Raw genomic sequence first — 27,413 nt, 5'->3', positions numbered from 1 at the left:
TAACTTAATTATAACTATGGAACAATCACTCAAATCTTTAATTTTAAATAGGTGCTTTGCAACAATACAAGAATCTAATAATATATTTTTGGCTAGTTCTGAAGCATGTTATGGTATTATAATTTCCAAAAGCTATGGGATTTATAAGTTGTTTGATACCACACCCAAATTTCATGTACATGAGACCTATGTAGTCTTATGTTTCTGCTATTGCAACAATGATTAAAGGGAAAAAAAAGAAGCAAGTATTTGTTCATTAGTTGGGTGTATCTCATTTTCACCTTTTGAATCTTTCTTTGATGAGACCATTTGAAGTGGGTCATTGCCATAGAAGCTAGCTTCATAATTTTTAGATATACTGATCATGGTTGTGTTTACTTCATTTCTATAGTTCTACTAATCATAATTTTTACTTCATTTGGTATCAAGATTTGTAAGAAATTTTTGCCACATTACTTGGTTTGTTGGACTTTAGCTCTGAATTTGTGCGGTGGGGAGTTGCATTTTGAAATTGGTGCTCAATTACTATTTTTGATTCAATGAAATTGATGTTCAATTGCAAAACCCTAATACCAAATTTTAAGGATTGATTTTTTTGCATATTTGCTTGCTCAAGTTTGTTATTTTCTGCTTTGCATATTTTCGTTCCTTTGCTATTGCAGCAATAGAATGAGCCAACTAATGAAGCTATTCAAGGGCTTGGAAGGTGCTCTTGTGTTAGTCAAGAACTTGACTTACAGGATTTTAATATTGAATGTGCTTAGCTATTGGTGTATTCAATTCTACTCAACCAAATTCAATACTTAACAGCTTTGGTCATCTATTACTAGATGTCAAAGATGATACAAAGTCTTTTTGCAGTGTTGAGTTTAAACTTGTACCAAAGAAAGGTTGTACAAGTGCTTAGTATTCTCAGCATGGTTATAGGTAGAGCCTTTGGACAAAAATGGGTGGCATTTATCCATTTGAGAATGACAAAGCAATTGATCTTGAAGCACACTTTTGTTATTTTGTCCTTGTAATCAAATTATACTCATATCTTCTATGACAGGACCAATAGTTGAGAATGATATTTGCATTAGTCACTAAATTGATTATTCAATTATGTATTTTCTACTAATTTTGACGGAAAAAAAAAATGTATGTAGTCTCTTACCATCTTTTTTACGAAACCAAACTACCATAATTGGCTTGATAACATCTCAAAAGATAAGTCACAAACATCATTATAGAAATTGAAATATCATGAAAAGAATAACTACATTTTATTACATTCTCTTGGTTTGTACTATACATACTTGTAATGGTTTTGTATAAATAAACAAAGATGCTGTAGTGTCAAAATTGGACAATACAACATAATACTCAATTCTTTCTACCACATTACTTGTTTCAAACTAAAAAGAAGTTAACACTTAACATATATCAAATCTAAAACTTCAATAACTTCAAGATACGTGACCTCAATAACTCATGAATTTGAGTGTTATGCTTCCATCTTTATTAATTTGTTTCCCTTTAAATAGCATTCAATGCACAACATATGTGCAATACAACTTATGATAAGCACCAACTATTAACATAAAGTTAATAACAACTAACTAGCAAACAACCTAATCCTATCCTCTACACTTCCAAAAGTCTAGGAAATAAGTTATTATTAATTTCTATCTCTAACTAACAAATCCTATTGTTTAAGGAGACCAGCCAAACTTCAGTCTTAGAACTTTATTACTTATCCATCTCATCTTGTCATCCAAGCCAATACTGACAGCTCCTTCACATTCAACTTGTTGATCCTCATCCTTGGCCTATTGCTCATCCTCATCTTCATCCTTGGCAAGCCGAGGCTCCCTTTGCTCCAAGTTTGTCTGAAACATTGCAAAGAATCATTATGTTATTGTTCATCGAGAAAATCTATCGTATAACTACCTCAAGGTAATATCTATCTAGTATTCACCATTGCATCATTAACTGTATTCAATAGTGTATTAAAATGCACATTAGTTTGCTAACACAAAGGCTTGTCAATCTAATGATTCGCAATTTCTATCCTTATTTAATGAAACTTAATAGCAAAGTAGGCAACGTAGAAGGCATAACATGAATGAATTATGAAATAGTTTCACAAGTCTTAGGAATCATGTCAGTAAGAAATATTTTTCTTATTAGCTTACAAAACTGGTCCTCAATTGATGATATGACTAAACACCACTGCTCATGCATAAGCAAAGTAAAACTTAGAGCATGGTAATAGCACTAATCTTGATCTAGTGCATATAGCATTGCACCTCAAGTCTAGAAACTAAAAATGACTTGCAAATCAAAGTAACATGTTTATGTCTTGTTCATGAAACTCAAGAGTTCACATGATGATATATCCAAGAATGAGTCTTGATGATTGAACTAAGCTTTTCTCATGGAAATAAACAAATTTCATGAAAGGTATAAACCCAAATTCTTTAAAGATTGGCAGAGTCTTTACATTGGGCATTTTATCAAACATGTGGAGTACATAAGGAATGAACATAAGTTTTGATATCTATTGGCCATGAATTCCTGAATACCTAAAACAAAAATTATTCAAGAAACATCATCCATTATAGAATAACCATAATCGTGAAAGAGATCTACATGGGTATCAAAGGAAAGCAAAAAATAAAAATCATAAAGAACGCCTATGGCAAGAAATTTCATTGGCTAGAAAATCCGGGAATTTCACTTTACCAAAATGGAAAGTAGACTCACCCTATTCATTGCTTGAATCTTGGAGCAAGCATTCTTATCCTTTGTTAGAGGAACAACTACCTCTTAGATTTAAAAGTTTGGATTGCTCATCAAAGCATTTGAATATCTTGATCAAGAAGCGAGAGATTACAAGGAGGAAACGCGAAGGAGGTGTGCAACGGTGAGCGAGGCAGTGCTGAGTGAGAAGTTGGAAACAATGACCCAGCTTCAGCAGAAAAAGCATTTTGTTTAGCGTTGGGGAAATGACCCACAATACGTAAAACAAATTTTGAAAAGGATTTCAGATACGAAATTTTCAGTACCCACCCATTCACATCTTAAATTTGAATTTGCTATTTCGAATCTGCTTTCAAGGGATTTTTTTCCATTTAGCATCATTTTAGCAACAATTTCGTTAGTTAGCATATTTTTGAAACATTTTAGCAAACTAACATCTCGAGTTTGTCAAACTAAATTTCAATGAATGAAATCGAGTCTCATGCACTGGATTTATTTTTACTGACCTGAGAAACAAACAAGAAGAAGAATGAAGCAAAAAGAAGGAGAAGAAGAAGAAAGAAGGAAAAGAAGAAGAGGAAGAAGAAGAGACCTATGGCAAAACCAAACCCACCCACAGCAAAACCAAATCCACCCCTCTGTTGCCATCTCTACCTACAAAACCAAACCCACTTGCAAAAAAATATTTCTTCTTCTTCTCCATGTTTTCTAGATCAGATGTGTAGTATTTGCTCCAAAGCCTAAATCGAGTGTAGTAGACTCGAGATCCACATGCACAAAAAATCCACATTAGTCTCTGCCAGAGCATAAATCGAGTGTATTAGACTCGATTTCCTTAGCTGAAATCGAGTTTAACAAACTCGAGATGTTAGTTTGCTAAAATGTTTAAAAAACATGCTAACTAACGAAATTGTTGCTAAAATGATGCTATATGGGGAAAAAAAAAATTCTGCTTTCAACGAGTTAGACAGACGTTTAGAGAATAATAAGTTGGAGTGGGGTAATGAGGCAAATAAGCTTATGTCATCAATTTTGGTGATCTGTCTTCTTCTTGTTGGTTGGGACTACAAGGTCAGCATGCTAACCTTGTAGTCTGGACTAGCTAAGAATTTCCCTTTTGGGACCCATTACATTAGTGGTACTTGCTGTACCATGTTACGGCCCAATCACGGGCTGTAGAAACCTGTGATTTATTTGATTTCTTTTTGGAAGCTTTTTCATCTTCTGTTTTGTCAGTATATTTTTCATGAGAAGTTGATTGATCTCTATTATAGATTTTAATGGTGTGACTTTGTAAGAATGAGTTATCTTGTTTGATTGACTGTGCATCTGTTAGAAGATAATAAATTTGTTTGGTAGTCACTCTAAGAACAAGCATCAATGAAAAATAAAAGGAATTTTTCTTTCTAGTGGTAGTGGTGGGGCTATTATATAACTGAGGTCTTTTTGCAGAACTAGGGAAGAAGTGCAAAATTGTATATAATTCATGGATAGATGTGGTGGTACTTTTGAAAGTTCGAAAATGTGTTAAAACACAAAAGCTGTTTAAACCCCCAAATTATAAATTACGGCTCGATTGATATTACTCTAACTTATACTAAGTGCGGAATAGAGTAAATGCGAGCGGATAAACAATATAACTACTCTAAGCCATAATCATTAAAACACAGTAGTAAAATGAAAGCTAAAAGAGTAGGGAAGAAGAATGCAAACACAAGATAACACGCCGATGTGTTATCGAAGAGGAAATCAAAGTACTCGGCGTAAAACCTTCCGTCGCCTTCCAAATGGTAAATTGATCCACTAGACAATCAGTTGGGATACACAAGTAGCAAAAGACCCTTCAAGCCTAATCTACCCAATGCACCTAAGCCTTCCAAGCTCCTACTCCAACAAGTCTTATCGTAACCGTGTCTTGTCTAGCTCTCCGGATCCTACAATACGCCCGATTGCATTCGCCAAAGTTTGGCTTCTTCCAATGCTTCCCAGTAGCACCAAAACCTCACTCGACACTCTGAAAGGGTGTGGTAAGTGCTTGGGCTGTCAACCTCTCAAGGATATAGAAATGGAGAGGTAGGAGTTGAGGAAAAACCACAATAGATTGTGTAGAGAAATGTGGGTATAACAATCTCCAACTCTCAAGGATAGTGGCTAGGGTTTTCTCTCAGAAGCACTCCTTAACATCTGCGGGTAATGTGGGTATATATAGTGTGGGTACAGATAGTGTGTATCAAATATGACAGTTCAATAAAACAGAATGTTTTGCAGGTATCTCACAAGAAGGTCTTACCCGCGAGACACTCGCGAAAACCAGCTGTCTCCATCCTGTTCTGACTCTTCGCATTCCAGTCTTGTGCAGGGCACATCCTTCACTTCGCGGGAAGCCTACTCGCAAGCTACCCGCGAAAACTGCTTTAGTCTTCAATTGCCTTGAGTCTTCACACTCTCTCTCTCACACACAACCCTTACAAATAAATTTCACATAAAATACAGGGTACATAAGATTGAACAATATTACAATCAAATTTGGCATGGAATTAAAGTCAACATAAACTAGTTATAAATTACAACTTTACAATCTCCCCCTTTGGCTATTCTGTGACAAAACTCCTAAAATGGACTCTAGACTTAAACATGAGTTTGGGAATAGTGGCAAAACTCATTCACATCTAATCTAGAAGCTGTGAAGCACTTGCATGTATATACTTGTAACCTAAAACACTCACACACAAACAAAACTTTCATTAAGCTTATGACAAGTTGAATACACGATACGTATATAAGCAAGTAAATTGTGATCAAGGTAATAAACACTATATAGACAGCTAAGCATATCTTGATCATACAAGAACAGTCATTAAAGAATGACTAAAATGATCATTTAGCTAGTAAGTGATCATCCAAACATGCAATGCAATTAAGACCAACACGAGGATCAATTGTATGTCCAACATACAACCAATGCAAAATACACGAAGTATTTGCATCAAGGATACAAGATCCTACAAGGGTACAAGTGTGTAGTACTCAAGATAGTTTAGTAACATCTAAAAGTACTAAAAAAATGCTACAAAGCAATGAAATAAATACAAGTATTGAATATAAAACTAAAAATTATAACCAAAGTACTTAAGCTTTAAAGGAAAGCAATGTAAATAAACAAAAGGTAAAAAGTAAATAAAGCTGCAAACTAGACTAGCCAAACAATGGTTAGACTATCCAAAACTATATGACCAAAAATGGTGTGTGTCAGCTTTTTCCTTTTGAGCTCAGAAAACTCCCCTTTCACTATGCACACTTCCCTTCTTATGATGCTTTCCCCCTTACTGTATGATATCGCCCAATCTATACAAAAAGTTTGCTCTCCCCCTTTTTGGCACGAATAGCTAAAGGCTCTCCTCTAACTTGCGTTGAATCTCATCTTATTGTGTCTCAATGGCAGTAAGACGCATTTGAACCTGGTTGTTGGTGGAGTAGATGACATTTACAAGTCCTGAAACACGTTCCTGCAAACCCTCAACCAAAATAGTGAATCAATCAGCGTGAGAGCTAGATTGTCCTAGCTGAGTGCTAGTAGTCTGAGGCTTAGGAATGTGAGGAGATGTAGTCTCGGTATGTCCAGGGGTAGTGTGAGCAGTTAAGCCATGACCTGAGTGAGTGGCATGTTGAACAGATTCATTCTTTGATGTTTTGGATAGATTTTGCCTTTCACGCTCATTAGAAGAGTGACTTTTGCTCTTTTGAAGAGATGCTATGGATATTGGGCGATGATGAACTAGAATCTTTCCATCTTTTGGTAGATGAACACCTTCATGTACCATGATTTTCATGAGAAGACTGCAAAAAGGAAGACACATTCGTGTTGCTGTTCGTGCTGCTGTTTTCCCTAGAGTCTGGAAGATATGAGCACAAATATCAATTGGAGCTCCTATGATGAGATTACACAAGAACTGTGCTTTTCCAAGATTGATGAATCCCGTGTTGGACAGTGGATATAGATTGGAGAACATGATAAATGTGAGAGTTTTTAGTATAGGTTTGAACTTCACTGTTCCAATGGATGTGCCTTTGGCTGAGACCTCATGTTCAGCTCTAAGAATTTGAAGAATATCTGTCACTTGAGGAAGTATGTCATCATATGGAGAGCTATCCACATTTTTGGGTCGAGTGATGCGAAGGATCTTTGCAAGGTAGTCCGGAGTAATGATAAACTCCTTTTCTTGAACCCAACACTTTAGTTCCACTCTAGTGAATCTAGCATTTGAGCAGAACTCCTTAACTAATTCGTCAATCAGATCCTCGAGGTTTCTGAATAGATTAGCCCAATCTTTGTCTACAAAAATCCTATGGATAAAGGTGGATCCCAAGGTGTCAAACTGGACAATACGCTCCACCACAGTGGGGGCTTCCTGAAAAATGCTGGAGAAAGTCTGAGAGTCCAGTGGTGTCTTAAATCTCTTGTTGTTGGAGACTTCAGATGAATGCCATGTCCATTTTGAAATTGGTGATGATGTAAGGTCAATCACAGGTTGTTTACCGCGAGAGGAATGACGATACATTTGTAGAAACAGACACACAGCACAAAGCAACAAGAGCAAACACATAAAACAGACACAAACTTGATTAGTATCAAGTTAGTCCAAAACATAATCACAAACACTTAAAACAGAACACAACAATGTTAAAACAACATGCTTCAAATGCTAAACCATATGAATGTTACCAAAATGCAAAACAATAGCAACTATGCATCTGTGTGCATCTAGTGTGCATGTGGTGTGCATGAGGTGTGCATGATGTGTGCCTAGGTGATGCATGGCAAGGCATGGTGAGGCACGTTTGGGCAAAGCGTGTAAAACACACACCCAAAGATCAAAACATGTTAAACAAGTTCAATCAAGGGTAAACCCAAAAATTGGAACACATTTAAGTCCGAACCAACTCAAAAATGCCACTTGAGCATTTTATCAAGCACATGGAATGCAACACTACACTACACATGTGGCCAATGCATGAACATATGAAAATATGCCTAAATACAAGTTCAAATTGCCATAAGGGGCCAACACAGATACAATCAAGTCAAATGGGGCAATACCCAATGAAGATTTAAAAATTTTTTTTGCCCAAAATCAATAAACCCAACCCTTTTTCGAAAAACCCCAATTCAAGACAACCCTAGAAATTTTCTGCATAATCTTAAAAAAAATGAAAAGATTGTTAAGAAACATACCTTTGAAGAGAATTTGCAGAGATTTGAACTTGAAATTGATGGGTTTTAAGTGAAAATCAATTTGGGTTTGAGGGAGGTTCGAGTGAGGCAAAGGGAGGGCACTGAAGAGTGTTTTAAAAAAAATGTCACATAAGCCCTATAAAACTGAAAACACGCGTTTTTCGCGGGTTAGATACTCGCAAAAAACATATTTGAAGCACAAAGCTTTTCGCGAGAAGCTTTTAGTCGCGAAATAGTCGCTAAAGTCTTTGTTTGAAATTTTGTGTTTTCTAGTTTTTTCTTTAAACTCTTTTCACGGGAAGTGCTTGGTCGCAAGCTTCTCGCAAAATTGCCTCTGAACAAGTTTTTGAAGAACAACACAAAAATGCATTTTGAACAAAAACTTAAAGCACAAAAACATAAAAACACTTTCAAAAACATATAAAATACTCAAAAATATTTTTGGGTTTGATTGACAAGCAATTGAGCATACACATCACATTTGATCATGTACAATCACACAAATAAAATAAGCATTAATTGAACTAAAATTTGTGTGTTGTAAGTGAGTATCAAATGTGGAATAGTCCTTAGTCCAGAGTGAAGCTTCAATAATCAATTCAATCAAGTCATACACAACCAGTACTAAGTCAAATGGTCTATCTCAATTATAAAAATGAGCAGATATGACCTCCCACAAGAAAATGATTACAGATCTTAGAAGCTTTTCATTTGGCTTCTATACAAATCATAATATTTGATCATTTTTGAACAATACATCTCATTTTGAGATCGGTAGTTGAAATTTTTTATATTTCAATATAGAGAACGAGCCTTTGGCTTTTTGAGCACCATACATTTCAATAAAAAGTCACTTTCCCTTTTTCCTAGTCAAATATTAGAGTGTGACGGGTTTTGCAGCTCATTATCTCTTTTCTTTTTGAGATTCACATTTGTTGAGCTCTTTAAGCAAAAACATAAAAATAAAGTGGGAAGAGATATAGGCATGAGTCTATGCAAGTATCAATACCAACAAAACTATTGACCAATCATTCATGACAAGCTTGAAGATCGATTTACAATAGTCACACATAGATTTCAAGATTTTTTCCACATAGATAGATATGCATACATAACCAGCTAAGCTTATAAATGCACTACGCCATTAGTACGAAGGTACTAGGCCAAACTCACATGGGATATACACAACACAAGCGATCAAGCTTTTTGAAGATTTTTCAATTTTTATGGGTTTTTGAATTTTTTAACACACTCAAAAAATAGAACATGTAAAGTAAGATCAACAAAAACAACAAGTACAAAAAAAAACTTGTAAAAGAAATATGCTATAAACTGGAAGCAATGACACAAGAGGATTATGTATGTCATGATGCATGAACCTATGACCCTAAACATTGGAAGTATTAATGTATGGGCATAGAGAGTGATCATGCATAAGTACCCTTCTTCATCCACTCTTTACGAGTGTTTTGGGTGAGAGCCTTAGATGGTAGGGTACAACCAACACAACTTTCAAACCTCGGAGTAAAGTTAGCAAGACATAGTGATATGTTCTTCAACATTTCCATAACGTCTCCGATGAGATGTCCCTCACTATCTCTCTTAACTTGTGCTCCCTTTGGTCTTCTCTTTGAAAGTTCTTAGCCACGCATAGAGTCAGCCTTCTTGAGTGCATTAAGCTTGAAACAATTCGGCCTTGTGTGCCCTTGTACGTCATAATGATGATACACATGCTTCACTTGAGGCCTCCTTTGATTTTTAGGTAATGACTTCCCTTTTTCCTTTGGTCTTGCATCAATGGTTCTTTTTACAGCAACAAGGGTCTCAATCTCAGGCTTCACTTCTTTGAGTTTCTCATCATTCTTGGCTGATACGAACCTTACTTCCTTCCTGGGTTTGCTGCTAGAACTTCCTTTTTCGGTATAGCCCAAACCGATCTTATCATGTGAAGATTTTTGAAAGGACAGCACGTTGTCAAGTTTCTTGGTGGAGATGCGCTCAACCTTGACATTAGCTTGAATAATTTCAAGTTCAAGAAACTTGATCTTAGAGTAAGTTTCAACCAACTCTCCCTTGAGTCTTTCTACTTCACACTTTGCTTCCATGTGTTGTACAAGTATACACCTATGCTCTTCTTCAACCTTTTTCATCTTTTTCATAGCAAGGTTCGTAACTTTGGCATATTTGCCACAATCTTCCAGCAGAGAATCATATGCTTCTTAAAGGTTGTTCTCCCCTTCATTTTGGCACATGTCTTCATCTTCCGATTCTTCAATTTTCTCATCCTTAGAAATATTACCAAGTTCATCAACCAAATTGCTTAAATCATCCTTTGAATCAACGGAGGCAATAGCCATAAAGGCCTTATAATTTCCTTCACTATCACATTCTCCTTCCGTATCTGAATTTGAGCTTTTAGAATCACTAAGGGTAATGGCAAACACTTTAACCTTCCCTCTCAAATAGTTGGGACACTCCTTGAGATGTCCATGACCGTTGCATTTGTAGTACACGATTCCTTGAGGTGATTGAGAGTCCTTCCCATCTCTCTTCTTGAACTCCTTTCTGTCATCTTTGGGGGATGAAAACTTTCCTTTGCTGAATGACTTCCCATTTTTTTTCATCTTCAGAAATTTGCGGAAGTTCTTTGCAAGGAATGCTACCTCCTTCTCCACATCATCTTCTTTGGAGGAGTCATCCATTCTTTCGGTGATGGTTTTGAGAACAAGTGATTTGCTTGACTTGTGGGAAGGCAGTCCAAGTTCATATGTTTGGAGAGATCCAATGAGTTCTTGGATCTTAATCTCATCCAAATCTTTACTTTTTTCTATAGCTGTGACCTTCGCATGGAAACTCTCCGGTAAGGACCTCAAAATCTTTCTCACCACCTTAGCATCCTCAATCTTCTCTCCGAGATTGAGCTTAGCAATTACGATTTCATTAAGCTTTCCATAGAATGAATCAAATGACTCATCGTCATCCATCTTGAGCTCTTCAAATTTGGTGGCAAGCATCTGGAGTTTTGTGTCCTTAACTTTCTTGGTACCCTCATAAGTAGTCTCAAGAATCGTCCAAGCTTCCTGGGCAGTCTCCACATGCGATATCCTGTGAAATTCATTAATAGACACACCACAGAATATAACGTTAATAGTCTTACTATTTGCATTTGCCAAAGCAAAAGCTGCCTTGTCCCATTCAGACTTCACTGTCATGGGTTTAACATACCCATTCTCGACGGAGTCCCATACCAACTCATCTATAGCACACAGAAATGCCCTCATATGGACTTTTCAAAACGCAAAGTTGCTCCCATCAAAGAATGGTGGAGCATTCAGCGATTGTGATCAGTCCATCTTAAAGGAGTCTAGGATCACACTTAGGTAATAAACCATAGCAAGTGTACCCACTCTGATACCAATTGAAAGCTCGAAAATGTGTTAAAACACAAGAGCTGTTTAGACCCCTAAATTATAAATTACGGCTCAATTGATTTTACTTTAACTTATATTAAGTGCGGAATAGAGTAAATGCAAGCAGATAAACAATATAACTACTCTAAGCCATAATCATTAAAACATAGTAGTAAAATGAAAGGTAAAAGAGTAGGGAAGAAAAAAGCAAACATAAGATAACACGCCAATGTGTTATCGAAGAGGAAACCGAAGTACTTGGTGTAAAACCTCTCCGCCGCCCTCCAAGTGGTAAATCAATCCACTAGACAATCAGTTGGGATACATGAGTAGTGAGAGACCCTCCAAACCTAATCTACCCAATGCACCTAAGCCTTCCAAGCTCCTACTCCAATAAGACTTCTCGGAACCGGGTCTTGTCTAGCTCTCTGGATCCTGCAATACACCCGATTGCATCCGCCAAAGTTTGGCTTCTTCCAATGCTTCCCAGTAGCACCAAAACCTCACTTGACATTCTGAAAGTGTGTGATAAGTGTTTGGGCTATCAACCTTTCAAGGATATAGAAATGAAGAGGTAGGAGTTGAGGAAAAACCACAATAGATTGTGTAGAGAAATATGGGTATAACAATCTCTAACTCTCAAGGATAGTGGTTAGGGTTTTCTTTCAGAAGCACTCCTCAACATTTATGGGTAATGTGGGTATATATAGTGTGGGTACAAATAGTGCGTATCAAATATGACAGTTCAGCAAAACAGAATGTTTCGCGGGTATCTCACGGGAAGGCCTTACCCACGAGACACTCGCAAAAACCAACTCTCTATCTTGTCCTGACTCTTCGCATTCTAGTCATATGCAAGACACATGCTTCATTTTGTGGGAAGCCTACTCGCGAGCTACCTAAGAAAACTGCTTTAGTTTTCAATTGCCTTGAGTTTTCACACTCTCTCTCTCTCACACAACCCTTACAAAAAATATCTCACATAAAATACAAGGTACATAAGATTGAACAATATTATAATAAAATTTGGCATGGAATTAAAGCCAACATAAACTAGTTGTAAATTACAACTTTACAACTTTAATACGAGGACGAAAAGAAATTGAGATATTGATTAGTGGATATTCTATGAAGGAGTTTCAGAGAACTTGAAAGTTGGTCTGGGTGTTGTAGTTGGATGAAGATGAGATGTTGTTAGCAGGCTGATGATATATATGCCTATTTGGAGCTATAAATGATCGGCCTTAACCTATTTTATTCTTAGTAAAAATGAGCTTTGAAGACAAAATCTTCCTTTTTCTTTCTTTCTGTGCTTTTCAATTTTATAAACTGGGGATGTGAACCCCCTCTGCCACTCTTTTTTTCATAGCATGCGCATTTGGTGCACTATTGAATAAGATTCCTGTAAGCGGTTAAAGTATCTTCCCATCTCAACACAATTTACTTCAAGTTTCTGACTTTCTAATTTTGATTTTGTCTCTGTCTTTGTTTTTGTTTCGGTTTCATTTGATTATAGCTATTTAATCCTATTTTTTTTTTGGTAATTTGCAAACAAAGAAAAATTATTTTCATTTGCAATGTGCTTGTACATCTTGGTTGGGAAGCCTGGGTGGTTCTTAAGAGTATGGAACAAGAAAATAACAAGGAGACAGAGACTCATGTGAAGACATTACCAGAGTCTAACATGAACAAACAAGAAGAAAACAAAGAGGCAGTGGAGGCACCTGAAGAGGCATCTATTAAATTAGATTCTAACAAGAACGAAGCAGCGACATCAAGAAATAAAACTCCAAGATCATTAAAGACCAAATCCAAAATCTCAAAGAAGCCTCTTGCTAGTAAGTCGTTAGGAAAAGATAATGTTGGTGCACATGTTCGGAGAAGACAAAAGAGGAGGAAGAAGAAGCAAATATGGAAGGGCAACAAAGAAAGTAGCAACAATGAGGAACAAGATGTTAAGCAGCTAAAGTCTAGAGAAGAAAGCAAAGAGAAGAATATTTTTATTGGAGAGCGTAATGATAAGAGGCAACGGCCCCAAAAGAACCAAGAGAAGATCTCTGAGTTGGAAAAGCGCAAACAAAAACAGAGAAACAAGGGAAATAATGGAGGGTCCAATAATAGTATAAAGAGTCCAAAGAAAAAAGAAAAGCATGATGACAAGGAAAGGAACCGAAATAAGGAGAAGAAAGAAGAAAAACTTGGTGGCTTGATCTTCATGTGCAATTCAAAGACAAAGCCAGATTGTTTCAGCTATTTTGTAATGGGTGTTTCATCAAGTAAAAAAGATGTTGTGATGAGTATCAAACCCAGGCTTAAACTATTTCTCTTTGATTTTGATCTGAAAGTTCTGTATGGGATTTAAAAGGCATCGAATTTTGGGGGCATGAAACTTGAGCCAAGAGCTTTTGGTGGGGCTTTCCCTGTTCAGGTCAGATTTTCTTGTGGTTGACTTCTCTTGATAATTTGTGTTTTTCTTCATCTTTCTAGCCACATGTGTGCTGAATTTTTAATTTTCAGATGCGGTTCACAGTTGAGAAGGATTGTTTCCTATCAGAAATTAATTTGTAATTTTAATAAATAAATTTCTAGATGATGGCTGTCAGTATTTCAAGGTGATAAATTGTTCGTGTTCTGTGTTCCTAAGGGTCAGTTACTTGTATCTAGAAGTCTAGAAGGCACTTTCAAGTATAAATAAGTGTTATTGTACTAGTTTGTGCAGATTAGAAAAAATCTACCTAGCATTGTGCAGGAGCAGTAGCTCTGCATCACAAAAACCTTGTAATCCATTGCTATTTATTAATAAAAATTCCGCATATGCCAACAAATTTTGGTATCAGAGCTAGCCTATCCAGCCTATTCAACCTATTTAGCCTATACAGCACCTATACAGCACCTGATTTTTTTTTGTTCACCCACTTTTAAACCTCTCTTTAGTTAATCTCCATGGATGCCAAATCTGGAGATGTCTTGTTTTCTTATTCAACAAACCAGGTTCCTATTTTCAATGGAGAACACTATGACTACTGGAGCTCTCAATTGATGACCATTTTCATTTCCTAAGATCTATGGGAATTGATTGAAGATGGTTTCCAAGACCCACTTGAAACTGGGAATTCTTCTTGGACTGATGAAAATCAAAAGGAGTGCAAGGAGAAATTGAAGAAAAATGCTACTGCCTTGAGGATCATTCATCATGGGGTAAGCAAGTCTATCTATTCTAGAATATTTGGTGTTAAAAAAAAGCAAAAGATGCATGGGAGATTTTGCAAAAGGAGTTTCAAGGCTCAAATAAAGCCATCTCTGTTAAGCTTCAAAATTTGTGGAGAGACTTTGATAATTTGACAATGAAAGAAACTGAATCTGTCAAAGATTTCAATTCAAGAGTTGTTGAGATTGTTAATCAAATCAAGAGCTATGGAGATACTATTCAAGAGCAAAAACTTGTTGAGAAGATACTCCCGTAGTTTGCCTCAAAAATTTGATCATGTAGTAGCAACAATAGAAGAATCTAAAGATCTATCAGTTCTTACCATGTATGAATTGATGGGGTCTCTTGAAGCACATGAAGGAAAGATGAGCATATTTTCAAGCCAACCATTGGAGCAAGCATTTCAATCAAAGCTGAATGTTTCTCATAATGAATTTTCCAAAGAAGAACAAGGGAAAAGAGGAGGCAATTACCAAAAGAAGGGTCAATATGGAAAAGGCCGAGGCAATTCCAAAGAAGGGCAGAGTAGAGGGCGAGGAAAGAATAGAGAAACATACTACCAAAAACCAGGTACCTCTAGTGGTCAATGTTTTATTTGCAAGAAACCTGGTCATGAGTCAAGGGAATGTCATTTCAGATGCACTAGATGCAAAATTCCTAATCACTCTAAAAGAGATTGCTAGTACCAAGATAAACAAGAGAAAAATGATGCAAATTTTGTAAAAGACAGTCAAGTAAAATCAGTTATTTTATTCTTGCTTGAATGCTCAACATGAAACAAAAGATGCATGGTTTCTGGATAGTGAATACAGTAATCATATGATAATGAATTCCAAGTCTTCTGTGGAAATTGATCGGAGCTATACTTCTATAGTAAAGCTTGGAGATGGGAAGCTAAAGAAAGTTGAAGGAAAAGGAACCATTGCTGTCCACACTAAAGAAGGTAACCAAAAACTAATTCATGATGTTCTTTATGTGCCAAGCGTATCACAAAACCTTCTTAGTGTTGTCCAGTTGCTTAGAAAAGGTTATTCTTTATACTTTGATAATGGTGTGTGTACTGTGTACGATAAGAAAAACAAATTGACAATGGCAAAGGTTGGAATGTCACAAAATAATATTTTTCCTCTTAGCATGCCATTACATGAGAAAATTGCTTTGAAAAGTGAGACTGATGATGAGTCTCATCTTTGGCATCTAAGATATGGCCATTTGAACTATCAAGGCCTTCAATTGCTGAAGCAAAGAAATATGGTAGTTAGTCTTCCTTCAATTCAGAAAAATGACAATGTTTGTGAAGGCTGTATATATGGCAAGATGCATCATCTTCCATTTCCAAAGACAACTTGGAGAGTTCGTGCTCCTTCAGAGCTTGTGCATGTAGACATATGTCGGCCAACTAGAACTCCATCACTGAGCAACAAAAAATATTTTCTATTGTTTGTTGATGATTATACAAGGATGATGTGGATTTATTTTCTTCATCAAAAGTCAAAAGCATTCTCATTTTTTCTTCAGTTTAAAGCTCTTGTTGAAAGGCAAAGTGGTCATCAAATGAAGACCTTGAGAATTGACCGTGGTAGGGAGTTTATCTATAAGCCATTTATGCAATATTGTAAAGAAAATGGTATTTAAGGGCAACTCACAGTTCAAAGAACTCCTTAACAAAACGGAGTAGCTGAACGGAAGAATTGAACAATTGAAGAAATGGCCAGAAGCATGCTCAAGGGCAAGGGATTACCCAACATGCTATGGGCAGAAGCTGTCAACACAACAGCATATATTCTCAATTGCTCTCCCAGGGATTTTGCCTTTTGAATCCCAAGACAAACAAGCTGGTGATTTCAAGAGATGTTATTTTTGATGAGTTGGCAACATGGCAATGGGAGGAAAATGCCCAAGAAAGCAAAAACTTGAAAGTCCCTGTTTCTCTTGATTTTCAAGACAAGTCTAATTCACTTTCAAGCATTAATTCTGAAGAAGCCCTAAGAGCAACATCATCTCCAACTAGATCTTCAAGCATTGTCTTGCCAAATTCAGATTCTTATGATTTAGACAGACCTCCAAGGAAGTTTCGCACATTGTTAGATATATATCAATCTTGTGAATTTTCATTATTTGCTAGTAAGCCACAAACCTTTGAAGATGCTGCAAAGGAGAATGTGTGGGGAAAAGCCATGGATGAAGAAATTGTTGAAATGGGCTGTATGTGTGACTTGAATTGTCAAGCCCAAGTCCACATAAGTTGATAGAATCCTAGTTGAAAAGGGAATCCCACTCCAGCCGACTTTTGACATATATATATATATATATATATATATTAGGTTTTGACAAGAAAAAATATGCAGCCGTGAGAACATAGAGATTAAAAAAGGAGTAATTCCAATTAACCTAGTGAGCAAGCCACATGAGAGAAAATAGAGAAAAGAGAGGCAGTCAGCTTCTATTCTTATTTTTTATGTGAGAGAGTGCTAGGGTGTAATTGGGATTTGGGTTTCTTGAGAGTGTTCTTGTGCACTATTGTATTTTCCCTGATAATAGTGAAATCCCTGCAACTCCGTGGACGTAGGCAAATTGCCGAACCACGTAAATATTGTCTTGTGCGTGTGATTATTTTCTTTGACGTGTGTTTTCTCTATTTGTTTTGTTTCTCACAGGTTAGGAATTTTTGGTTAAATTCCCTACAACTGGTATCAGAGCCTAGGGTTAGGTTTGAGTGGGAGCAATGGCAGAGGAAGCAGGAAAGGCGTCTGGAATAGAAAAGTTTGATGGCATAGACTTCGCGTATTGGAGGATGCAGATTGAGGATTACCTTTATGGGAGGAAATTGCATCAACCGCTTCTAGGGGAAAAACCTGAGGCTATGAAGGCTGAGGAATGGGCTCTTCTTGACAGACAGGTACTAGGAGTTATCAGGTTAACTCTGTCTAGGTCTGTTGCACACAATGTTGTAAAGGAGAAGACCACAGCAGATCTGATGAAAGCTTTGTCTGGTATGTATGAAAAGCCGTCAGCAAACAATAAGGTGCACTTGATGAAGAAACTGTTCAATCTGAAGATGGCAGAGAATGCATCAGTAGCACAACATCTGAATGAATTTAATACTATCACAAATCAATTGTCGTCTGTAGAAATTGATTTTGATGATGAGATTCGTGCTCTGATCGTCTTGGCTTCTTTGCCAAACAGTTGGGAGGCAATGAGGATGGCAGTAAGCAATTCTACAGGAAAGGAAAAACTCAAGTACAATGATATACGAGATTTAATTCTGGCTGAGGAGATTCGCAGAAGAGATGCAGGTGAAACCTCAGGATCTGGTTCTGCCCTAAACCTTGAGACAAGAGGCAGAGGTAATAACAGAAATTCAAATTGGGGCAGATCAAAATCCAGAAATTCTAATCGGAACAGAAGTAAATCTAGATCAGGCCAACAGGTACAATGCTGGAATTGTGGGAAAACAGGTCACTTTAGGAATCAATGCAAAAGTCCTAAGAAGAAGAATGAAGATGATTCTGCTAATGCTGTAACAGAAGAGGTACAGGATGCATTACTTCTTGCAGTAGACAGTCCACTTGATGATTGGGTTTTGGATTCAGGAGTTTCGTTTCATACCACTCCACACCGAGAAATCATACAGAATTATGTTGCAGGTGATTTTGGTAAGGTGTATTTGGCTGATGGTTCAGCCTTGGATGTTGTGGGTATGGGAGATGTTCGAATATTGTTGCCCAATGGGTCTGTTTGGTTACTGGAGAAGATACGACATATTCCTGACCTGAGGAGGAATCTGATTTCTGTTGGACAACTTGATGATGAAGGACATGCAATACTATTTGTTGGTGGTACTTGGAAGGTTACAAAGGGAGCTAGGGTATTGGCTCGTGGAAAGAAGACTGGTACTCTGTACATGACCTCAAGTCCAAGAGACACAATTGCAGTTGCTGATGCAAGTACTGATACAAGCCTATGGCACCGCAAACTTGGTCACATGAGTGAGAAAGGGATGAAGATGCTGCTGTCAAAAGGAAAACTACCAGAATTGAAGTCCATTGATTTTGACATGTGTGAAAGTTGCATCTTAGGAAAGCAGAAAAAGGTGAGCTTCTTGAAAACTGGCAGGACACCGAAGGCTAAAAAATTGGAGTTAGTACACACTGATTTGTGGGGGCCTTCTCCGGTTGCATCCCTTGGAGGTTCAAGGTACTACATCACTTTCATTGATGACTCAAGTAGAAAGGTATGGGTTTATTTTCTGAAAAATAAATAAGATGTATTTGAAACCTTTAAGAAGTGGAAGGCCATGGTTGAGACAGAAACAGGTTTGAAAGTAAAATGTTTGAGGTCAGATAATGGAGGAGAGTACATAGATGGAGGGTTCAGTGAGTATTGTGCTGCACAGGGAATTAGAATGGAGAAGACCATTCCTGGGACACCACAGCAGAATGGTGTGGCTGAGCGCATGAATAGAACTCTCAATGAGCGTGCTAGGAGTATGAGGTTGCATGCTGGACTACCAAAAACTTTTTGGGCTGATGCTGTTAGCACTGCAGCTTACCTGATAAACCGAGGACCTTCAGTTCCCATGGAGTTCAGACTTCCTGAGGAGGTTTGGAGCGGTAAAGAGGTAAAGTTTTCACACTTAAAAGTTTTTGGTTGTGTTTCCTATGTTCATATTGATTCTGATGCTCGTAGTAAACTTGATGCAAAGTCTAAAATATGTTTTTTCATTGGCTATGGTGATGAGAAATTTGGCTATAGGTTTTGGGATGAACAAAACAGGAAAATCATCAGAAGTAGAAATGTGATATTTAATGAACAGGTTATGTACAAGGACAGGTCAACTGTAGTGTCAGATGTTACAGAGATAGATCAAAAGAAATCTGAGTTTGTCAACTTAGATGAATTGACTGAAGGTACTGTCCAGAAAAGGGGTGAAGAAGATAAAGAGAATGTAAATTCACAGGTAGATCTGAGTACACCTGTAGTTGAAGTCCGCAGATCTTCTAGGAACATTAGACCTCCACAGCGTTATTCACCCACTCTAAATTATCTCTTGTTGACTGATGGTGGTGAGCCAGAGTGTTATGATGAAGCCTTGCAAGATGAGAATTCAAGCAAGTGGGAGATAGCCATGAAGGATGAGATGGATTCCTTGTTGGGGAATCAAACATGGGAACTGACTGAATTGCCAGTAGGAAAGAAGGCTTTGCACAACAAGTGGGTATACAGAATAAAGAATGAGCATGATGGTAGCAAACGTTACAAGGCCAGATTAGTTGTTAAAGGGTTCCAGCAGAAGGAAGGCATTGACTACACAGAGATATTTTCTCCAGTTGTGAAGATGTCAACAATCAGACTAGTACTGGGAATGGTGGCTGTAGAAAACTTACATCTTGAGCAGTTAGATGTGAAGACAGCATTCCTTCATGGTGACTTGGAGGAAGACCTTTATATGATTCAGCCAGAAGGGTTCATTGCTCAAGGACAAGAGAATTTAGTTTGCAAACTGAAAAAGAGCTTGTATGGCCTAAAACAAGCTCCTAGACAGTGGTACAAGAAATTTGACAGTTTTATGCATAGAATTGGGTTCAAGAGATGTGAAGCTGATCACTGTTGCTATGTTAAGTCTTTTGACAATTCTTACATCATATTACTGTTATATGTGGATGATATGCTTATTGCAGGGTCTAGCATTGAGGAGATTAATAATCTGAAGAAGCAATTGTCCAAACAGTTTGCAATGAAGGATTTGGGAGCTGCAAAGCAAATCCTTGGTATGAGAATCATTAGAGACAAGGCTAATGGTACATTGAAGCTTTCACAGTCAGAGTATGTGAAGAAAGTTCTCAGCAGGTTCAACATGAATGAAGCTAAACCAGTGAGCACACCCTTGGGTAGTCATTTCAAACTAAGCAAAGAACAATCACCGAAGACAGAAGAAGAAAGGGACCACATGAGCAAGGTGCCCTATGCCTCAGCTATTGGCAGCTTGATGTATGCTATGGTGTGTACAAGGCCAGACATTGCACATGCAGTGGGAGTTGTGAGCAGATTCATGAGTAGGCCTGGAAAGCAGCATTGGGAGGCAGTCAAGTGGATTCTGAGATATCTGAAGGGTTCATCAGATACATGTCTTTGCTTCACAGGTGCAAGTTTGAAACTGCAGGGTTATGTAGATGCTGATTTTGCTGGTGATATTGATAGTAGAAAGAGTACTACTGGGTTTGTTTTTACTCTGGGTGGTACAGCTATATCATGGGCTTCAAATCTACAGAAGATTGTTACTTTGTCTACTACAGAAGCTGAGTATGTTGCAGCAACTGAAGCTGGAAAGGAGATGATTTGGCTACATGGTTTCTTAGAAGAATTGGGTAAGAAGCAGGAGATGGGCATTCTACACAGTGACAGTCAGAGTGCAATCTTTCTTGCCAAGAATTCGGTTTTTCATTCAAAGTCGAAGCACATACAGACAAAATACCACTTTATCCGTTATCTTGTTGAAGATAAGCTGGTAATGCTTGAGAAAATTTGTGGATCTAAGAACCCGGCAGACATGTTGACTAAGGGTGTCACTATTGAGAAGTTGAAGCTGTGCGCAGCTTCAATTGGTCTTCTAGCTTGAGGACAGGAGGATGAGTTGCAGGGATGAGGGACTGTGTTATGGAGGATTGTGGCTAATGCTTGCAGCTTGTGAGCCCTTAAGGGCTAAGGTGGAGCTGATGGAGGAGTTTGCTCGTGTAGCTTGATCAATTCAAGCCAAGGTGGAGATTTGTTGAAATGGGCTGTATGTGTGACTTGAATTGTCAAGCCCAAGTCCACATAAGTTGATAGAATCCTAGTTGAAAAGGGAATCCCACTCCAGCCGACTTTTGACATATATATATATATATATATATATATATATATTAGGTTTTGACAAGAAAAAATATGCAGCCGTGAGAACATAGAGATTAAAAAAGGAGTAATTCCAATTAACCTAGTGAGCAAGCCACATGAGAGAAAATAGAGAAAAGAGAGGCAGTCAGCTTCTATTCTTATTTTTTATGTGAGAGAGTGCTAGGGTGTAATTGGGATTTGGGTTTCTTGAGAGTGTTCTTGTGCACTATTGTATTTTCCCTGATAATAGTGAAATCCCTGCAACTCCGTGGACGTAGGCAAATTGCCGAACCACGTAAATATTGTCTTGTGCGTGTGATTATTTTCTTTGACGTGTGTTTTCTCTATTTGTTTTGTTTCTCACAGGTTAGGAATTTTTGGTTAAATTCCCTACAGAAATTGCTAGCATTGAGAAGAATTAGACATGGGAGCTTGTGGACCTACCCAATGGAAGAGATGTGATTGGCTTGAAATGGATTTACAAAACTAAGTACAATGAAGATGGCTCAATTCAAAAGCATAAGGCACATTTGGTTGCAAAAGGCTATTCACAATAGCCTGAAGTAGATTTCCGTGAAACATTTGCACCCCTTGTTCGCATGGAAACTATTAGAACTTTCTTAGCTCTTGCTGCACAAATGGAGCTTGAAGTATTTCAGCTTGATGTTAAGTCAGCATTTTTAAATGGTGACTTAGAAGAAGAAGTGTACGTAGAGCAACCGAAGGGATACATGAAGAAAGGCAAAGAAGACAAAGTCTATTGACTTCGAAAGGCATTGTATGGCCTAAAGCAAGCTCTAAGAGATGGAACAGCAAAACTGACGGCTACTTTCGCCAAAATGGTTTTCAAATAAGCATATGTGAGCCATCGCTTTATGTCAAGCATGAAGGTACTAGAGATTTTCTAGTAATATGCTTATATGTTGATGATTTGATCTATATGGGCACAAATAGGAAGATGGTTGAAGATTTTAAGAAGGCCAAGATGAAAGAATTTGAGATGACTGATTTGGGTTTGATGAAATACTTTCTTGGTTTTCAAGTGCAACAATCTACAGGTGAAGTTTTTATTTGCCAAGAAAAGTACATTGAAGATTTGCTTAAAAAATTTCACATGGCAGCATGTAAACCAGTGCCCACTCCTATGTCTTCTAATGAGAAATTGCAGCAAGAAGATGCAGCGGAAAAGGTAGATTGAAAGACATATCGAAGCCTTGTTGGTTCTTTGATTTATCTCACAAATACAAGGCCAGATATTGTTCATTCAGTCAACCTTATATCAAGGTTCATGAATCATCCTAGCAAGCTGCATTATGCAGCAGCAAAAAGAATTCTTTGCTACCTGCAAGGCACCAAGAAGCTAGGCATTTTGTACAAAAAGGAAAATGGCAACAATCTTGTTGGTTTCACTGACAGTGATTGGGCTGGATCACTTGATAACAGAAAAAGCACGTCTGGCTACATCTTTTGCTTGGGATCAAATGTGATTGCTTGGAGTTCAAAGAAGCAAAAAACAATTGCCTTATCTTCAGCACAAGCTGAATATATAGCAACAACTGATGCAGTATGTGAAGCTATTTGGCTAAGGAGATTACTTTCAGATTTGCAACAAAAAATTGAAGAACCTACTGATATTTGCTGTGACAATATGTCAGCTATTGCAATGACTAAGAGTCCTGTTTTTCATGCAAGGACAAAGCACATTGAGCTTAAGCACCATTTTATTTGAGACTTGGTTGGTGAAGGTGAAATCCAACTGCAATTTATCAATACCAATGTTCAGCTAGCAGATGTTCTCACCAAAGCAACTACAATTGACAAGATGGAGTGGTTCAAGAAGCACTTGAAGATTACAAATTAAGAAGGGGTGTCAGAAATTAATTTGTAATTTTAATAAAGAAATTTCTAGATGATGGCTGTTAGTTTTTCAGGGTGATATACTGTTGGTGTTCTGTGTTCCTAAGGGTCAGTTACTTGTATCTAGAAGTCTAGAAGGCTCTTTCAACTATAAATAAGTGCTATTGTACTGGTTTGTGCAGATCAGAAAAAATCTGCCTAGCATTGTGCAGGAGCAGCAGCTCTGCATCACAAAAACCTTGTAATCCATTGCTATTTATCAATAAAAATTCCGCATATGCCAACATTTCCCACTGTCCGAGGCTGTTTTTAAGAAGGCAATCAAGGAAATTTATAATGAAAAGAACAAATTCAAAACAAAACTTATTGTTAGACAAGTAAGATTTACTCGTTTCTTCTGTAGTTTGGGGTCATTGTTTCTGATAGTATTTTTAGCATTCATAATGTTCCAATTTTTCCCATCAGGTTAGGAAGCTCACGGAACTTTTCCGACCAGCTGGGGTCCTCTCAAATGCACACTCTGTCCACTCTCCACAAGTTTCTAGAGTTTATGATAAAACTCGGAAGAGAAGTGTGGTCCTATTCTCACAACGAAATACTCCCTACGGTTCCTTATTCCAATGGTGATTTTATTAGTTATCCCTTGCTGTCTCGTGAAAGGGATCAGTGTATTGCACACAGAGATGTGACTTCTATACTGAAAGGGGAAATTCCTCGTGATTTATATTTAACTGAATGGGAGTATTGAGCTTATGGTCTTCAGGGAGAGATAAAAAATTTAACTCCCCCATCCCAATTTACGCCTGCTTTAGAAATGTACCGGAAAGAATGTGAAAGAGAGCACCCTATCTATACAAGGATGTCGTCCCTGCGCAGAGAGAAACTCTTAGTGTTGACCCTATCTACATTAATGAGAAAGAGTATCAGGCTTATGGTCCTGTAGCTGTGACATCTGCTACTGCTTTAGGTTCCCATGTAAATGATCCATATTTACCATCTGTGAGGAGAGACGAAGTCCCTTCCGGTTCTTATTCTGTTGGTGGAACGTTTCCAGGAGAGACGGCACAATTACGCAGGATAGAGACTGATCAAGGAGCGGATAGGTTATACTCCACATATGCAGCTGATGCCCTACTGCGTTATAACCAGACAGAGAACCGTCAGGTTGCCCAGCCTGAAGCTGTATCTGTGCCAGTTTCATCTCGGTACTCTTTTGCGGGTCCATCATTCTCGTTCCGCTGACTGAATTTGCATCTTTAATCCCCCTTCCCCTTCTCCCTAAAACCCTCTTTAATTTTTTTCTCTCACTTTCCTTTTGTTATAAATGATATTCAGATATCAGAATTAGTTGATTACCCAATGATGGTATTTAGGCTCCGTAATTTATTGGCAGTATGTTATGTTATATCTTTGTTAGTTGTCACCAAGTGCCCTGCAAATGTAGCGAATGGCAGGCAAAAGGCAAACTCATATAGTCATATTGCATAGGGTGGCACTGGGCTCTAGGCTAATAAATAGGTGCTTGGGTTTCTGCTTGTGGGCTGGTGACATGCGTAGGTACATTTTTCACCAGCATTTTGTATGGATGATAGATTTGGGCTTAAGATCCGATGCCAGCTGAGTTTAAGCCCACATGATTCTTAATTAAAATTCTACGTTGGTATATAACTATTGCGGCAAAAATGGCCCATTACCATCAATTTTCAAAATAATTTGCCCAGAAACACTGTTTCCAAACTATATAGGTATATACCACATTTTTAGGTACTCGAGCTTGCCAAGCTCGAGTACCATGTTTTTTTAATCCACTATAGTGGCGTTTTTAAGCCCTATAGTGACGTTTTCGGGCCCTATAGCGGCGTTTTTAAGCCCCCATACCAGGTTAAGGGGCCCTATAGTGACGTTTTCGGGCCTTATAGCGGCGTTTTCCTGCAAAATTTTTTTTATAACTCCCCATAACAGGTTCAAGGGGCCCTATAGTGGCGTTTTTAAGCCCTATAGTGACGTTTTTGGGCCCTATAGCGGCGTTTTTTTGCAAAATTTTTTTATAAGTCCCCATAACAGGTTCAAGGGGCCCTATAGTGGTGTTTTTTGGCCCGAAAACGTCACTATAGGGCTTAAAAACGCCACTATAGGGCTCCTTGAATATGGGGCGATAGTGAATTAAAAAAACATGGTACTCGAGCTTGCCAAGCTCGAGTACCTAAAAAAGTGGTATATTGCTAAATAGTTTGGAAACAGTGTTTCTGGGCAAATTATTTTGAAAATTGATGGTAATGGGCCATTTTTGCCTAACTATTGCTGCTATATAAATTTACAAATATCATAACTATTGCTGCTTTATAAATTTACAAATGAGGGGCGGGGATTAGGAAAAAAAAAAAGATTTGAGGAAATTCTTTTGGTTTTTCTTCTTATCACAATATTGCTTTTATGTCTTCGTTTTTGGAAATATATATATATATATATATATATTGCTTTTATTTTTAGCAAAAAAATATCGATATATAAAGTAGTAGACGACTTTCTAACTATAAGTCAATTGGTCTTTAAATTGTTGGAAGTAACTTCGAGATGGTCGGATACAATTAGGCCAGCAATTCTATACTCTGAATCTACATCTGAATTGCAAGGAAGAAACCTAGAAGTCAGGTTCATCGTTCATGTTGGTTTGTGTGCTTCTTAATCAGTCCCGATACATTTGGTTAGAAGAAAAGAATCGTTTTTGGGTCACTGATTGAATTTTCTATGAAATATACGCCTGTATTGCTAGGAAGAAAACCTAGAATTCAGGTGCAAATTGGTTTTGAGCACTCAAATTTAGAAGATTCAGGTAGCTATTGTACAGGTTTATCACAAGGAAAAAAGAAATCCACTAACGATTAATATTCGTCCAAGACTTCTTTTTATGGTCCATAATCGTGCAAATTCAATTTTAAAGTGAGCCCTACTGAAAATCAAATTGTTAGAAATGTTTATCATTGAAGGGATAAACTTTTTGGGTGTAATGACCTTTAAAATTCTTTTGGAAAGTCTTTACTAAAACTTCCTAATAAATGGAAAGAAAATTCTATAACATTTTCAGAGTAAGACGACATGGTGCTCTCTTTTCTCACATATGTGAAAATTAAACAGTTGTGCTTAATATATTTGAATTTATAATTAAATTTCTTATATATGCTTAGATTAAGCAAATTGGTTCATTTTGTTTTAAAAATAATTTGTGTAAAGATATAGGTGTGCCTTAGAAAATGTCAATTTTATGAAGTCATGCTTGCCGGAGTTTCTTTCCATGCTTTTTAACTTATTTAATTTTTTTCCCTTTTTTTATATTGAAAAATGTCAATTTATCCTTATTTCTTAAAAAAAAATATATTAAATTTCAATATCAATTGGTTCATTTTTTTTTCTTTAATTTTATAGAGTCATGTCAATTTTGTGTAAAAATATAGATGTTCCTTACAAATTGGTTTTTCCTTTTTTCGATATTGAAAAATGATTAATATCCTTACTTAGTTAAAAAGAAAAAGGCTAATATCAAATTATCAATGCCCTTTGCTCCAACCCAAAGTGTACTCTCAGCTGTCTCCATTACGGACAAAAAGATTTTCCTTATTACAAGCCACTTTTTCTTAGTTCGTGCCCTTTTTTTTTTCTTTTTTTAAGGTAGCTTTATTTCAAAAGTCACTAATAACCCTCCAAATAAATTAATGTAATCTTCCTTATAATTTATATATTAAGAAAAGGTGGGTTAATGGGCCAATTTTAGCTAGTGGAAGGGGAAGGTACTACCCATGTGGTTCTTCTATTATCATTTTATTCACCAAAAAACTGGAAATTACAATTTTCCCATTATTATTTTTTCTTTTTAATATTGAGAACTAATTGATTAATATCTCAACTTAATTAGCCAAAAAAAAAAAAAAAAGGCTAATATCAACTCCCTTTGCCCCCAACTCCAAGTCTATTCTTAGTTGTCACCATTATATCAAAGGTTAACTGACCAGTCCTTATAATTTGGTTTGAATTATCTAATTTATGAAGGAAATTTACAAATTTGGTATTAGAATTTTGTTTTATTAAA

General features: G+C 37.1%; 1 long non-coding RNA gene across 2 annotated transcripts; it reads right to left on the bottom strand.

The window, feature by feature from the left end:
• Positions 1-1,458: 1,458 nt before the first annotated feature.
• Positions 1,459-3,222, bottom strand: LOC126718187 (uncharacterized). Of its 2 annotated transcripts, none has more exons than XR_007652852.1 (2): positions 2,728-3,222; positions 1,459-1,871 (listed from the first exon to the last, which is right to left on the bottom strand). It is a non-coding gene; the product is annotated as an uncharacterized LOC126718187 (long non-coding RNA). The 2 variants fall into 2 exon arrangements; XR_007652851.1 differs by having other exon boundaries at positions 2,749-3,222.
• Positions 3,223-27,413: the final 24,191 nt, after the last annotated feature.

The sequence above is a fragment of the Quercus robur genome, chromosome 3, assembly GCF_932294415.1.
Source record: "Quercus robur chromosome 3, dhQueRobu3.1, whole genome shotgun sequence".
NCBI lineage: Eukaryota > Viridiplantae > Streptophyta > Magnoliopsida > Fagales > Fagaceae > Quercus > Quercus robur.
This window is presented reverse-complemented; position numbering and strand designations above follow the sequence as displayed.